This window comes from Tamandua tetradactyla, chromosome 5, assembly GCF_023851605.1.
Source record: "Tamandua tetradactyla isolate mTamTet1 chromosome 5, mTamTet1.pri, whole genome shotgun sequence".
NCBI classification, from domain to species: Eukaryota; Metazoa; Chordata; class Mammalia; order Pilosa; family Myrmecophagidae; genus Tamandua; species Tamandua tetradactyla.
In genome coordinates this window covers 36920798-36937140 of record NC_135331.1, presented here as the reverse complement: position 1 = coordinate 36937140, position 16343 = coordinate 36920798, and the positions used below count along the sequence as shown (strand labels likewise).

The 16343-nt window shown below is 45.8% G+C and overlaps 1 long non-coding RNA gene across 6 annotated transcripts; it reads right to left on the bottom strand.

Annotated features, from left to right (window-relative positions):
- Nucleotides 1-1511: 1511 nt before the first annotated feature.
- On the bottom strand, nucleotides 1512-7489 carry LOC143684050 (uncharacterized). Of its 6 annotated transcripts, none has more exons than XR_013175811.1 (6): nucleotides 6283-7489; nucleotides 5253-5502; nucleotides 3576-3816; nucleotides 3072-3286; nucleotides 2606-2824; nucleotides 1512-2138 (listed from the first exon to the last, which is right to left on the bottom strand). It is a non-coding gene; the product is annotated as an uncharacterized LOC143684050 (long non-coding RNA). The 6 variants fall into 6 exon arrangements; XR_013175812.1 differs by lacking the exon at nucleotides 2606-2824 and having other exon boundaries at nucleotides 1512-1742; nucleotides 1947-2138; nucleotides 6283-7488; XR_013175809.1 differs by lacking the exon at nucleotides 2606-2824 and having other exon boundaries at nucleotides 1512-1750; nucleotides 1947-2138; nucleotides 6283-7487.
- Nucleotides 7490-16343: the final 8854 nt, after the last annotated feature.

Genomic DNA, 16343 nt, shown 5'->3' with positions numbered 1-16343 from the left:
AAGAGTTTGGCTTGCGAGGAAAGGGGAAGATGGTAGAAACCTGAAAGAGAAGGGATGAAGAGAGGAACCAGTGGAGAAGGGGTCCAGGGAGACCTTTTTGCATTTTTAGGCTAGAGAATGTGGATGGGGCTGGGCAGTGGGGGGCGGAATGGAAGGAGGAGGAGATGAGGGGACAGGAAAGACACAAGCGGGGAGGGCAGAAGTGGGCCCTGGAGAAGTACACTGCCCCCAGAGGCCCCGAGGCTCCCACCTGGCTCCCCTCAGAGTGGCGCCCACCCCTCACCCTCAAAGGCTGTTGCGGGTTGGAGATAAATAATGCCTGCCACGCCTGTCACAGATATTTGAAAAACATATTAATCACGTTAACAAATATTAGCTCGCAACAGCAATAAACAGTCTCTAGAAGCTCGTCTTTGCGCCTGTATTACAATGAAAAATATGCTAATATGGGCGCCTAATTGATTGTGTTTGAATAACTTCCTTTATGACAATAAGCGTTTGAGGCAGCATCACTCAGAGTCAGAACTGGCATCCCCAAACCGTGAAACACCTCCCTCCTTTCCCGCAGACTTGCCCTTTGGAAGAGAATTCTCCGAATAAAGCCCACTCTGCAACTGTCGACCTAGGAGGCAGCTGGCATCGGGCACGCCTCCCATGGGCTCGCACCTCCCACACATCCTCAACTGTTCTACAAGGAGGGCGTTATGGCCCCATTTCTCGGAGAGGGAAAACTGAGGCTCGGAGGGGTAAGGAGACGCACTCGGGATTCCCGAGGGGTGCAACCAGCACAGACTCTGGAGGCTGTGAGTGGCTTTTTGCTACCCAAAGCCAGGAGAACTCATGGCTGGAAATCTCAGGAAAGGTTCCCTGTTGGCGCCACAGGGTCAACTCACGGCTCAATTGGATGGACTGCTTGGTGACGGGACCCTCAAATCTCCTGGGCGCTTTTCCCCTGGAACCCAATGCAAACAGCCACTCACTTGCTGGTCAGGCAGGGTCTTCTCTTACCTCCTACGTTCCCCCCTCCCCACCATCCCCGATCGGGTTTCCTCTCCCTTCACTTCTTGCCTGGGTTAAATGCATCCGTGGCCTTTGCACAATTCCCAGGTGATGGAAGCTCGTAGAGTAAGCCCGGTTTCCTGCACTCAACTCCTTCCTGGCTTCCGCCTGCAGACCCAGCACTCTGGTGGCTGTTGGTGTGACCCCGAGTCCTGTTTGTGTCCCTTCCCCCTTCTCCATTCTCGCTGCTTTGCCTGCGTCCAGCGTGCAGGGCCTCTTGGCTGGACTCCTGCCACAACTCTGCCATAATACCGATGCCTTGAGGACCCATCGGTGCTCCAGCCGCTGAACAGGAGAACTTTGAAGCCCATTTCCTGTTCTTTGAGTGATGAGGCTAACAGGTTATTTTCTGTTAAAGGGCAGGTAGTAAATATTCTCAGCTTCGTGGGCTGCACGGTCTGCATTGCAGCTTCTCGCCTCTGTCACTGTACCACCACAGTACCCTGGGGTAACATAAGTGAATGGGCAGGCCTGGGTCCCAGTAAAACTTTATTTACAGGCACTGATATTTGCATCCAATAAAAAGTCCACGTATCATGAAATCGTCTCCTTTTGATTTTTCCCGACCATTTAAACATGTGTTTCTTTTTTAGGGTTTCTGGCACATGCTTTGGGTATCACCGACACTGACAATCGCAGACCCGTGGAAGGGTAGACTCCAACCTGGGCGCCTTTTTACATGTCTGTTTCACTTCAATGAAAAGGAAAAGAAAAATATAAGGACTGAGGATACCCTGTGCTGGGATAGGATTGGCCAAAAGGCCCTCCCAGCGGAGAGAGTGCAAAGGCAACCTCTGCGGGAAGCAATTTACCCATAATCGTCATGTGCATAAACAAAAGCACACAGCACACAACCCCAGTGGCACCATCGGTAAGAATTTACCCACCACACATTCTCACGCACGTGTAGAAAGATGTGTGCAAGACATTTATGCCGGCATTAGCTGTAGAAGCGGAAGACTGGAAAGCATTTCGATAACGACCAGCTCTCTAAAGGATGCGGTGACCATAGATGGGACACTAGCAGCTGTCAGGAAGAAGCAGAATCTTCTCATCGTGCTGATATAAAATGATGTCTCCTGCATCGTGCAGGAAGAAAAAAAGGAGAGGAGGTAGAAACTTGCCCTTTGTATGTAAAAAGAAGCATGCAGTTCAGTGGTGGGATGCTTGCCTTCCGGGTGAGAGACCTGAGTTCAGTTCCCGGTCCATGCACTGCCCCCCCCCCCCCCGCCCAAAAAAAAGAGGAACATGCATGCACCTGCATGCATTTTCATATATAGGCATAGGGAACATTCTGGAAAGGTACGCAGGAGACATGGATGTGGCTGCCGGGCTCAGGGATGGCAGGGTGATTGCAAACCCGTGGTGCTACTTGTATTTCTTTTTTAGCATGTGCCTGGTGACTTTACAATCAAAAGCCAAGAGACTAGTTGAAAAAAAAGGAGGGTGAGGATGGTTTCCCACATATGGATACCTGCTAGGGCCCCAGTATTTCCCAACACTGCCCCAAGAGTCCTCCAGCCCAGCCCAGGGCCCCCTAGAGAACCTGAGACAGCCCAGCTGCTCTGCAGACCCCACGTCCCTGTTGCTGGTCCAGCGGGCACAGCCGGCTGTGAGCCCAAACAAAGGGCGGGACAAAGGCTCTTTGTGGTTTTCCCTCTCGCCCCAGCCAAGCGCCAAGCTGGGGCCTCTCCAGTTACAGCGCCCGAGGGCGTTCCCGCTGGGCCTCTGATCCCAGGGGTGCAGACACTCCTTCCAGGATCACCTGTCAGGCATGGGGGAGGGTCTCCTTGGTGCTAGACCTGCTGCTGGCCCCCAGTGGTGGCTCCTCAGCCCCTTTCCCCCTGCCGAGAGGTCATCTCCCCATAGGACAGTCCCAGGCAGTGAGGCCTGGAGCCGGGCAGCTGGCTGGACTCCTGGGCCACGAGGTAAGGGACCTGAGTAAGCGACTTCACCTCTCTGAGCCTCAGTTTCCCTATCTGCAAAACGTGGTGACAGTCATGCCCACTTACCCCTCCACTGATCGTGGCTCAGAAGACCATGTCGTCTGCATCTGGGGATGGGCTCCAGGCTGAGTGGAGATCAGAGCAGTGCAGGAAGATGGAGAGTCTGGGGGGCAGTCTGGAGGAGAGACTTCTGACCTGAGCTCACCACCTGCAGCCCAGAATTAACCGCGGCCTCCTATAAGGGTCGCCAGGTTTGGAGGAGGTGATGGGTGCCAAGGTACCTGGTACATAATAGACGCGCATTCCATATAATTCCATCTAATCTGCTGTTGTTATATTTTTCTCCCACAAGAGAGAATTCCCTTGCCTTTATTTCAGCAACACCCATTTTCTGTTACCTAAGATTGTACCCCAAGTCTAAAGAAGGAATTGGAGGGCAAAGCTGAGAGTCAGGTAACTCGACTGTAATCTGAATTCTTGACGGTCCCTTTATGTCTTTGGGCCTCAGTTTACCCCCTCTGCAGCACCAGGTTGCTCTCTTCCTCCCGCTCTGATGTGCTGCGTCCTTACCTGTCCATAGCAGATCTCACTCTCCTTGCCTCCTGGGTGGTGCTTGTGCATATCGTGGCTGCCTCGGAGGATTAGAGCCAGGGGCTTGGTTTGCCACGACCTCTCCAGAAGTGCCCTCTCTCCAGGTGGCTTCCGAGCAGGGCTAGGGCGATACTCTCCAGGGAAAATCCACCCACCCCCAGGGAAGTTTCCCCAGGCGCAGGAACCCTTTCTGCCTTTCCTCTTGGATTCCGCAATAAAGCTGAAAAAAGCAAACAATAAAATAAAAACACACATACACACACAAACCTCAAAAATTAGCACAAGCAAAAAACACAGCTCAAGTTATTCTGGATGTTCCCATTATGTGGACATGTCTTTTGCAGGCAGCCCTGGGGTGTGGAGTTTTTCTTTGCTGGAGCTGCTTTCTGACTTGCGGATTGCCCCACGCTCCCTCCATTGCGCGCGGAGCTGGCTGAGACGCCGATAAGCTGGCTGATGAGTCCAAAAGGCATCCTTGCTCACAAGGCAAGGAGGGCAAGGAGAGGCAGGAGCGGACAATGGGTAAAGGCCACCCCCGGGGCTGCTCCTGGCTTCTGGTTCACACCCTGCCAGACAGTCTGGGGGCTGGGTGAGTGCCTCTCAAAAAAAGGTCCATCCCATCACTTACGGACCGGTATTTTTATCAGGCATGGATTCATTGTCTGTGTCTGATCATTCCACTGGCCTCGCAGTTCCCCATGGTGGTAGCATGTTCTGGTGGGCCAGGGTGTGTGTGTGTGACTGTCCCAATGTCTGCTGATAGAGTAAATGGGTGGAGCCCATTCTCCCATGAGCAATGGTGGAGCCAAGGGAGGTAGATGGAAAGGCCAGGGATGCTCCACCACAACCCCGAGGGGGAGGCAGGAGTGGGGGGCACACAGGTAGAGCTTTGGGTATGGGGGTGGTGAGGCAGGGCCCACAGAGGGGGACGTGTCCAGAAGACACCGTGGCTGTCCTGGGAAGGTCCTGGGTGTGACGCCCCTCTTTGCTTCCCCAGGACTCCCCAAGCCCCTGTGTTGCAGCCCCTCCCCTGCCCATCTCTGTCACTGCCACTGTCCCAGACCAAGCCACCACCATGGTTGGTCTCTATAAGAGGCAGACTCCTGGGTGGCCTGCCCCAGCCTGCTGTCATCCAGTGCCCACCTGGCAGCCAGAAGGGGGTTCAACAATCAGGTCCCACCACCCCTAGCTTGCAACCCTTCCACAAATGCGCCCATCCCAGCCAGCTCCCCGACCTCCCTAGCATGGCCTCCTATGACCTGCCCTCCATCTGCTGCACCCTCCCCAAACCCCACTCTTGACTCCCACACTGGGCCTTTCCTGATCTCCTCCATCGGGCCCTCCACACGTTATGGAATTACTGGCTTCCCCACCAGAGTGGAGGCACGCCCAGCCCCAGACTCTGCAACTGTGCTAGAGGCATCCAAAATGGATGGTGGAATTGAATGGTGGATTGGTGCAACCTCCAGCTCAGTGGCCAAGCTAGGACCCAAGAAGGACCCTGGGAGGGAAATGATTATCTAGCACCCACTGTGTGCTTGGCCCATGCACAACACCTTTATCTTCTTGCATCTTCCCACCAGCTTTGCAAGGGTAGGTGGGTGCTATTGTCCCATATTTTGCAGATGAGGAATCCCGGCTAAAGGGCAGTCCTACCTTAGCATCAGAAAGCCAAGAGGAGGCAGAGGCAGGATTCGAACCCAGGGCCAGGACTAATTCCCAAACAGGTTCTCTTGGATTTAGAGGCCAAAGACCTGGGTTTGTGGCTCCTTTTGGCTTCTTCTCTGTGAGTCATTTCCTCAGTCCAGGTCCCGCCTTCCTCACTGGTCATATGGGGACAGTATGGCGTTGCAGGTGACGGTACACTTGGGGGCTACAGTTGTGTGGTCTGGGTGATGGAGAAACTCTGCGGACAGGCCAGGGGTTCTTAGGATAGCTTGTGTGAATGTCACCCCACTGTCGATGCCCTACCCGTTATCTCCAGCTCTCAGCATTCCACACAGACCAGGCCCTATTCAACCAAATGCCAGGGAGTCATTAACCCCCAGTGGGTACCCCTTTGTCGGTGGCAGTCAGGGGTGGAAGTCAGAGGTTAAATCCCCTCACCCCACTCCACTTCCTTGCTCCTTGGGTGGGACAACGCCCAGGCACATCCCATAACATCCCTCAGAGGTCCCTGTTGGGACTGAGCCCCGGTTTCCCCACAGTGGAATCAGTGGAACCCAGATTGATAATGAACCCCTTTTTCGGCTGCCACCCCCTTCCTTCCCCAAACACCGCTGGCCCTGGGTTCCAGTCTCAGGGTGTGCTCTGGGGGAGCCCACGCCCAGTCCATCGGTAAGGGGATATCCCTTTAAAACATGAACCGCTTTTGTCTCTGGCATTCCTGTAACCCCTTCCCTTTCCCCCATTAGCCAGAGGAAGCATGCTGCATTCATCACCTCCAAGAAGGAAAAATGCCGCCAGGGAGAGGAGTTCCACGCTTTAACGCCTGAACCTCAGGCACAAAAAATGGGTTGGGAAGGACCGGCGATCAGTGACCCCAAAATCGATGTGGGGTCCCCAGGTGGGGTCTCTGGACGAGGCTGACTGCCAAGGTCACCCCATGGTGCGAGCGACGGGGCAGGGTGCCTGGGAGCCCAGGTCGGCGGCTTTGGGCCTGCAAGTTCAGTTACAGGAAACTAACCTTTGTGTCCTACATAGTTGAGCTGAGGCCAAGAGAATCTTGATGCTATTAGGAGAGACGCTCGTTCCCCTGACTCACGCACAAAGAACTCCCCCACTCCCACCCCAGCTTCTCTCTGCTCCAGCTTCTCTCCATCTGGACCTGACTCACCTCCCTCCTTCCTGCCTGGAGGCCCCAGGATATTTTCTGATGGGGCCCAGCCCATGTGGGGAAGAGACACCTGAGGGGAGCACCTGGCTTGGTGGGGGGTGTGGGGAGGGGGTGCTGTTTACAGACAGGAAGAGGCCCCACGTAAGGGGGGGTGCAGGGGAGAGGGCTGGACTGGGCGGTGCAGGGGGCCCGGATGCCCCAGAGCTAGAGACAGGTTCGGGCAGGGAAGGCGCTCTTTGCTGGGGCCTATCCAGACGTATCCTGCTGTGTGACCCTGGAAAAGCCATCTGCCCTCTCTGGGCTTGTCTCTGTAGGATGAAGGACTTGAAGCTGTTTTCTCTTCTTCGGAATCCTTGATGTTTCCAGAGCAGATGGGATTTTCAGTGCCAAAGGGGACTTGTGCTTTTTTCTTTTGCTCTCTCTCTCTTCTTCCTGCTCTTCCTCCCTCAGTCCATTCATTGATGCATTCATTCACTCACTCATTCATTCATCCGTCCCCCTCTGTGCATCCACAGTGACCCGGAGATGCAGTGATGATAAGCCTTTCCTGCCTTAGGAGCCTGGTCTGGCGGGGGAGCCAGGCATTTAACAGCCAGTTACAAAGAAAGACAAGAATGGACATGTTCCTAAGGTCTGCATTTCTTCCTGATCCCCTCCTGTATCTCAGGCCCCAGCATACTCGACTTCATTGAATTTCTAGAAACTTTGGAAGGCCAGGCTCTTTTGCCATCCCCATTTTCCAAGTGAAGGACAGAGAGGTGAGAACAGAGGGCCAAGTTGCCACAGCTGGAAAGAGGGTGAGCTGGGATTTGAACCAAGTCTGTAAGGCTCAAAGTCCAGGCTCAGAATCCCACATTTCCCTCCATTTCAGAACAGGAGCAAGCAAGGGGCATTGGGGGAGCCAAGGGAGAAAGGATCTAATGCAGGGTCCTGTCGGGGAAGGTGTAGGAAGAAGGGCCCAGATAGCCTCTGGCCACTGCTCCTTACACTGCCCTTTGCTCCATCATCTTTCCCCACCCTGGGACCCAGCTTAGGGAGTCAACATCTGTCACAATAACATCATCATAACTAGTTAATATCAGTTGAAGCTCTGATTGGGTAGGCTTGAACCAAAGACTTGATCTTGACCAATCACAGTAGCCAAAAGAATGGACTCTGCTGATTGCTTAGTTAGAGGTGGCATGCTCAAGTCCATGAGCTAGTGGGTGGGGCCAGTGCCATCCAATGCACAGGGGGCTGAGGGCTGGGGAAGAAGATGAAAATTATGGTGCTCTTAGCTGATGAGATAATGGATTGAGAGATCCCCTAACCCGGCATTTAAGATAAATCAGCTCATCAATCCCTTCAATAAACCTGAGGCCCAGAGAGGTTGAGAGGCTCACCCAAAGTCACACAGCTTCTAAGTGGTAGTGCTGGAGTTTGCACCCTAGAAGCCTGGCTCCAGACAGTGTTTCTAACTCTGCTCTGCTGCCTCTCTGAATAAAACCTGGAGCTTCAATCCATAATCCTGTTTCGGGTTTGAGTTGGGGAGGAAGGGGGGAAGGGAAAGGAGGTGATGATACTTTAACTTTACCAAACCCTTCCTAACCAAACCAGACCAGATTTTTTATTCAGATAGCAAAGATGCCAACCCCAATGGCACCTACAGTTTGACTTTGCTTGTGTGGTTACTGATAGCCAAATGCATTATAATTCTATTGGCTCCAACCCAAGCTGTTGCTTGGCAGCTCTGAATTGGGGATCCATTTGGGGCAGTGTCTTTGGCAAGTTCAAGTGCCTCCTTCTTCTTCTTCTTTTTTTTTTTTTTTTTTAGGTGCATGGTCTGGAAATTGAACCCGGGTCTCCTGCGTGGAAGGCGAGCATTCTACCACTGAAACACCCGTGCACCCTAAAGTGCCTTCTTTATTCAAGAAATGTATTAATTTTTAATTTGGCAAAATATGCATAGCATTAAAAGCATAATAACCATGCCAAGTGAATAATTTTTTTGACATTAAGTGTACTGACAATACTAACTTTTACTATTTCCAGATTATTTGCAACATTCCAAACCCAGGTGCACACTCATTAAGCAATCACTCCCCAGCCACCCCTTCCTCACCCCTGGTAGCCACTATTTTGTTTTCTGACTCTATGAATTTACTTATTCTAAGTATTTCATTTAAGATAAATCATGCTGTATTTGTCCTTTTGTGTATTAGAACATTTCACTCAACGTGATATCTTCAAGGTCTGTCCATGTTGCAGCACGTGCCAGCATTTCACTTCTTGCTACTGCTGAATAATACTCCATTGTATGGATATCCGTATTTTGTTTATTCATTCATTGATTGATGAGCACTTGAGTTGCTTCTGCCTTTTGTCTTTGTGAATAATGCTGTAATGAATAGCGGTATACACATATCGGTACGAGTCCTTGCTTTCAATTCTTTTGGGTATATACTGCGGAGTGGAATTGCGAGGTCAAATGGTAATTCTACATTAAACTTTCTGAGAAACCACCAAACTGTTTTCCACAGTGGCTGCACTATTTTTACATTCCACAAGGGTTCCTGTTTCTCCGCATTCTTGTCAACACTTGTTATTTTCAGGTTTTTAAAATAACAGTCATTCTAGTGGGTCTGAACTAATATCTCAATGTAGTTTTAATTGCATTTCTCTAATAGCTGATGATGTTGACCATCTTTTCAAATATTTATTTTGCCCTTTTGAATATCTTCCTTGGAGAAATGTCTATTCAAATCCTTGCCCCATTTCTTAGTTGGATTGTTTGCCTTTTTTGCTCTTGAGTTGTAGGAGATTTTTACAAAAATGTTCTTGGTATTAAAACCCTTATCAAATATATAGTTTCCAAATATTTCCTCCCATTCTGTATGTTGAGTTTTAACTTCCTCGATAATGTCATTTGATGCACCCAAGTTTTTTATTTTAATGAAGTTGATTTTATCTATTTTTTCTTTTGTTGCTTGTGCTTTTGTTATAAAATCTGAAAATCTGTTGCCTACTGCCAGATCCTAAAGATATTTCCATATGTTTTTCTTGTAAGAGTTTTATAGTGTTAGTTCTTATATTTAGGTCGTTGATCCATTTGGAATTAATTTTAATATATAGTGAGAGGTAGGGGTCCTCATTCATTCTTTTGCATGAGGATTTCAAGTGGTCCCAGCTCCACTTGTTTCCCGCATCAGGACTTGATACCCATGTCAAAAATCCACTGGTCACAGATGTGTAGATTTATTTCTGGAATCTCAATCCAATGCCATTGGTCTATTTGTCTATTCTAGTATCAATACCGCAGTGTTTTAATTGCTATTGCTTTGCAGTAAATTTTGAAAGCCGGAAGCTTAAGTCCTTCAGTTTTGTCTTTTTTCAAGTTGTTTTGGCTATTTGGAGCCTCTTATAATTCCATATGAATTTGAGGTCCAGCTTTTCCAATTCTGCAAAAAAAAAAAAAAAAAAAAGCTGTTGGAATATTGATAGAAATTGCATTGAGTTTGTAGACCACTTTAGGCGGTATTGACATATTAACCATATTAAGTCTGCCAATCCATGCACATGGGCGTTTGTCCCATTTGTTTAGGTCTTCTTTAATTTCTTTCAGCAATGTTTTGAAGTTTTTAGGCACAAGTCTTTCACCACTTTGGTTGAGTTTATTCGTAGGTATTTTATTCTTTTGGATGCTATTGTAAATGGAATTATTTTCTTTTTCAGATGATCCATTACTGGTATATAGAACCCCAACTAACTGCTGCTTGTTTTTCTTATATCCTGCAACTTTACTGAATTCATCTATCAGTTCTAGAAGCTTCTCAGTGTATTCTTTGGGATTTTCTGTCTATGAGATCATGCCATCTGTGAATAGGAATAACTTAACTTCTTCCTTTCCAATTTGGATGCCTGATTGCTCTGGCTAAAACTTCCTTTACAATGTTGAACAATAGTGGTGCTAGCAGTATATTCCTGACCTTAGGGAGAGAACTTTCAGTCTTTCGCCATTGAGTATTATGTTTGCTGTAGGTTTTTTTTTATCATATTGAGAAAGTTCCTTTCTATTACCTAGTTTTCTGAGTTTTTTTTTTTTATATCATGAAAGGATGCTGGATTTTGTCCAGTGCCTTTTCTATATCAATTGAGAAGATCATATGGCTTTTTTCCTTCATTATTTTTAATGTGGTGTATTTCATTGACTGATGTTCTTACATTGAACCATCCTTGCATTCCTGGAATTAATTCCACTTGTCATAGTGTATAATTCTTTTAAAAATACTATTGGGTTCAGCTTGACAGTATTATGTTGGTGTTTTAAAAATTTGTATCTAGAAGGGATATTGTTCTGTTATTTTCTTTCTTGTGCTGTCTCTGGCTTTGGCATCTGGGTAATGCTGGCCTCATAGAATGAGTTAGGAAGTAATCCCTCCTCTTTTTGTTTTCTTGAAGTGTTTGAGAAGGACTGAAATCTTCTTTAAATATTTGGTAAAATTTGGCAGTGAAACCATCCAATCCTGGACTTTTCTTCATGGGATGTTTAAAATTATTAACTCAATTTCTTTACTTGCTATAGAGCTGTTGAGATTTTCTATTTCTTCTTGCATCAGATTATGTAATTTTTATGTCAAGGAATTTACCTGTTTCATCCAGGTTTTCTAATTTGTTGGAAAATAATTATTAATGGTACCTCCTTATAATCCTTTTTTATTTCTGTAAGGCTAGTGGTAATGTCCCACTTTTGATCCTGACTTTAGTTATTTATGCCCTCTCTCCTTTTTTATTTTGTCAGTCTTACTAAAAGTTTGTTGATTTTATTGATCTTTTTAAAAAAATTAACTTTTGGGCTTGTTGATTCTCTCATTTTTATATTCTCTATTTCATTTATCTCTGTTCTAATCTTTACTGATTCCTTTCTTCTATTACTTTGCATTTAATTTGCTCTTCTACTTTCTTTAGGTGTGAAGTTAGGCTATCAATTTGTGATCTTCTCTCTTTTTTTTTTGTATTCTGTATGGCAGGGGTTGCATTTCATTCTTTTTCTATGTGTGTATCCCCTTATTGCAGCACCATTTGTTGAATTTTTGCTTTGTTTGTTTTTGTTTGTTTCCTTGTTTGGTTTTTTTGAGGGGAGGTGCATGGGCTGGGAATCAACCTGGGTCTCCCACATGGCAGGTGAGAATTCTACCACTGAACTACCATTGCACTGCCAATCTTCTCTTTTAATGTAGGATTTGCAGCTATAAATATCCCTCTGAGCACCACATTCACTGCATCCCATAAGTTTTGGTATGCTGTGTTTTCATTTTCATTCATTTCAAGATATTTCCTAATTAATCTTGTGACTTTTTCTTTCATCCACTGGTTGTTTAATAGTGTGTTGTTTAATTTCCGCATATTTATAACTTCCCAGTATTCCTTCTGTTATTGATTTCTAGCTTTATTCCATTGTAGTCTGATAAAGTGCTTTATATTATTTAAATATTTTAAAATTTCTTAAGATGATCTATCCTGGGAAATGTTCCATGTACAGTTTAGAAGAATGGGTGATCTGCTGTTATTGTTGGGTGGAATTCTGTATATATCTGTCAGGTCTAATTGCTGTTCAAGTGTTCTATTTCCTTATTGATCTTCTGTTTAGATGTTCCTTCAATTATTGAGTGTGCTGTATTGAAGTCTACAGGTAGTATAGAGCTACCTATTTCTTCCTTCAATTCTGTCCATTTTTGTTTCATGTATTTTGGACCTTTTTTGTGAGAGACATATGTCTTCTTGCTGGATTGAACCTTTTATCTATATATAACATCCTTTTTTGTCTCTTGTAATTTTTTTTTAACTTAAAGTCTATTTTGTCTTATAATAATAGAGTCATTCTAGTTCTCTTTTGTTTGTTGTTTGCATGGAACATTTTTTCCCACTCTTTAACATCCAACCTGCTCGTGTCTTTGCACCTAAGGTAAGTCTCTTATAGACAGCAGGTAGATGAATCATGCTTTTGCATTCAATCTACCAATCTCTGCCTTTTAACAGTGAAATTTAATTCATTGACATTTAAGATAACAACTTAGTAAGAGAGATTCCATTCTGCTGTTTAGCTATTGGTTTCCTATATATCTTATATGGTTTTTGTTCCTCAATTATTCCATTACTGCCATTTTTTAATTTAGTTGCTTTTTTCTAATTACTCTACTGAATTCCTTCTTCTTTCCTTTTCTCTCTATTTTTTATATTTCAGTCCCTCTGCTTTTATATTATTATATCTTTTTACATTGTATACTCATTAACATTGATTTATAGTGTTATAAATTGAGCAGTTTCTTGTTAGGCCATATAGTAGGAAAAAGCAGTTGCAAGCCAAATGTACAGTGATACAGGACTTTCTATTTGTCTGTATAGTTACCTCTACCAATGATCTTTATTTCTTCTTATGACTTGGACTTACTGTCTAGTGTCTTTTTTATTTTAGCCTGAAGGACTCCCTTTAGCATTTCTTGTACAGCTGGTTTTCTGGTAAAGAACTCTTTCAGCTTTTGTTTATCTGTAAATGCCTTAATTTCTCTTTCATTTTTGAGACAATTTCTTCAGATATTAGATTCTTGGTTGACAGTTTTTTTTAGGGACTTCAAATACACTAGCCCCCTCTATTATATCCTCCATCATTTATAATGAGAAATACACTGTTAATCTTATTGGAGAGCCCTTGAATGCAACATGTCATTTCTCTCTTGCTTCTTTTCATATCATCTCTTTTTCTTTGTATTTTGACAATTTCATTCTAATGCATTGTTTCAGTTTGCTAAAGCTGCCAGAATGCAATATATCAAAGATGGAACAGCTTTTAAAAAGGCAATGTATTAGGTTGCGAGTTTACAGTTCTAAGGCCATGAAAATGTCCAAATTAAGGCACCAACAAGAGGCTACCTTCACTCAAGAAAGGCTGATGCCATCTGGAACACCTCTGACATCTGGGAATGGCACATGGCAGCATCTGCTGGTTCCTTGTTCCTGGACTCCATTGCTTTCAACCTCTGTTTCTTGCGTGGGTTCCTCACGTGGCTTCTCCAGAGCTGGCTTTCATCTCTCACCTTCCTTTGGGTGTCTCTCCAGGCTCTGGTTTGCTTACCATCTTGTGGGAACAAACATGGTGGCGTCTGCTGGGCTCTGCCCATGTCTGGGCATCTGCTCTCTCTCTGTCAATACTCCAAGCATCTCCAAACATCCATGTCTCTGTCAGCTCTGAAGCAACTCTTCTCCAGGCATCTGCAGCTGAGGTTTCTCCAAAATGCTTCCCCTTTTAAAGGACTCATGGAAACTGCTCAACATCCACCTTGAATGGGTGGAGTCACATCTCCATCTAACCAAAAGACCACACCCACATGGAAACAACCCAGCGTTTCCCACCCTAAACAAGAGGTCTGGCCCCACAAGATTGGATCAGGATTAGAACATGGCTTTTCTGGGGTACATAATCGTTTGAAACCAGCACATTCGTATTGGTGTCGATCTCTGACAGTTTATTCTGATTGAAGTTTGTTGCACTTCCTGGATATGTATATTCGTGTCTTTCATTGGATTGGGAACATTTTTGGCCATTATTTCTTCAAATGCTTTTTCTGCCCCTTTTTCTCTGCTGTCTTCCTAAGACTCCAGAGATATATGTCAGTATGCATCCACATACTCGATGGCGTTCCCCTGGTCTCTCAGTGCTTGGTTTATTTTTCTTCATCATTTTTTCTTTCTGCTCCTCACACCAGATAATTTAAATGGTCTTGTCTTCAAGTTTGCTGGCCCTTTCTTTTGCCTGTTCAAATCTGCTATTGACTCTGTCTAATGAGTTTTTCGTTTCAATTACCGTGCTTTCAAGTTCCAAAATTTTGTTTGGTTCTTTTTTATGATTTCTATTTCTTTATTGTGTTCAAACAATGCTTTCCTAATTTTCTTTAGCTCTTTGTTTATGGATTCCTGTTAGCTCATTAAACATAAAGTCTTTGACTAATCGTTCCAATGTCTGAACTTCCTCAGGGATGGTTTCTTGCAAATTCTTTTTTTTTTTTTTCCCCATGAACGGGCCATACTCTTCTGGTTTTACAAGCATGTTGTTTTAAAATTTTTTGTTGAGAACTGGACATTCTGAGCATTCTGTTGATATAGCTCTGGAAATCTGGTTCTCTCACTCTCCTAGGATTGCTAGGTTTGGGTTGCCGTGGTTGTTGAGAGCTGGAGCCATCCATTTGGGAAGTTTTCAAAATATTTTTGCCCCTCAATGGGGAATGGAAAGAGAAGAGAATGAAAAAGAGGCACTGCTGCTTTAAATCCTCTGCTACTTTTATCTGAAGGGAGTTGGAACCATGGCAGCCCTCAGAGCGGATGGAAAGCGGATGTGCACAGCGATGAGACCAGACAACTCCTGGATGTTGGAGGGCCAGGTTCTTGTAGCCCACCCTGGCACCAGCTGGCTGCACCAGGAGGCAGGGCTGCAGCCCCCACTGCTGTCTGCTGGAGAGTGGCTGCTGCTGAGGGCCAAAGTCAGCAGTATTGACTGCAAGGTCCCAGCCTCTCTGTGCAGCCCTTCCCTGGAGGCTGCACAGTATTCATTCCGCTAGACTCCAGAGCTTGCAGATAGTTGACTCAGACATTTCCTGCCAGCTCAATAGTTGTTTTGGTCGAGGGACTTAGCTCTGAAGCTTCCTGCTTTGCCATCTTCCCACAATCTTCTCAAGTGCCTTCTTGAGGACTCTTTGGAGAAGAGGACCTTGGGGTCAATAGCCTCGGCTTCTTGGTGAGGGCCCTGTGTGTGTCTTTCGGAGGTTTAGCATCTACCATTCTACCACCATTGACACACACTTGAGCCCACTCACCAGCTCATGCTTTGTCCTCCTGAAAAGACGTATCTTGTTTTAATACACTCAGTTTATTGTTGCTCAAATATTCAGTGAGATGCTCCTAACCTAGCACGTCTAACCCAAAATGTCCTTTTGGCAGCTTTGGCTAAAACACATTCTAGAAAGAAATCTCAAACCAATCTTCCTTGATTTTTTTTTTTCCATTTCTTTCTTTTACTGTTTCCACTCCTTCCACCCATCTGGCCTTGAATAAATGCGTATTGTGCACTCACTATTTGTTGGTTTCACATCCCAGGGAAACAAAATGGACAGAACTTGGTACTGCTTTCCAGGGGGCTCCCAATCGTTTAGGGGAGACAGACAAGCAATTGTCATATATGGGGGTCCTTGAGGGCAGGAGCAGGAGGAAGGGGCAGTGATCCCAGCCGGGAGAAATTGCCAGGCAGAGAATACAACATAGGCAGGACAGAGTGGCCTGGAGAGGTCTAAGGCTATGAAAGCTTTGTGATGTGATTGTGCATATGGGGAGTTAAGTAATGAGACTGGAGGCATGGCCAGGACTCAGACAGAGGGAGAGAGGACATCTGCGCAGTCTAGGGTCAAGAGAGCACTGGATTAGGAGTGCAGAGAAATGGTCCAGACTCTGTCACTACTTAGAGGCTGACTTGGTGAGTCATGGTTCTTCTCTGACCCTCGGTCTTCTCATCTGTAAAAGCAGAGGCGTGTTCGATTGGCCTTTAAAGCACTTTCTGGTGAAAACATCTGATGTGTTTCTGTGATGTTCCTTCCCTTGTCCTTCCTGGAATTCTCCCTCAGCTCTGCAATCCTGCAAAGGTCTTGGCCTGCCAGTTTAGAGATAAATTAATCTTCCTGTTTCTGGTGGGTCTGCCCATCATAGCTTTGAAGGGGTGCTCCTGGGGTATCATTGCATGCCACCTAATTGATTTTGATTTTATTTTCACAGCCATGGGGTAATTATGAAAGCCTGCTGTAATTATCAAAACATAACTCCAAGTATTTCATTATTAAAATACCCCTATGGCCTATTATTAATTCATTAGATAAATTTAGATTATATCACTC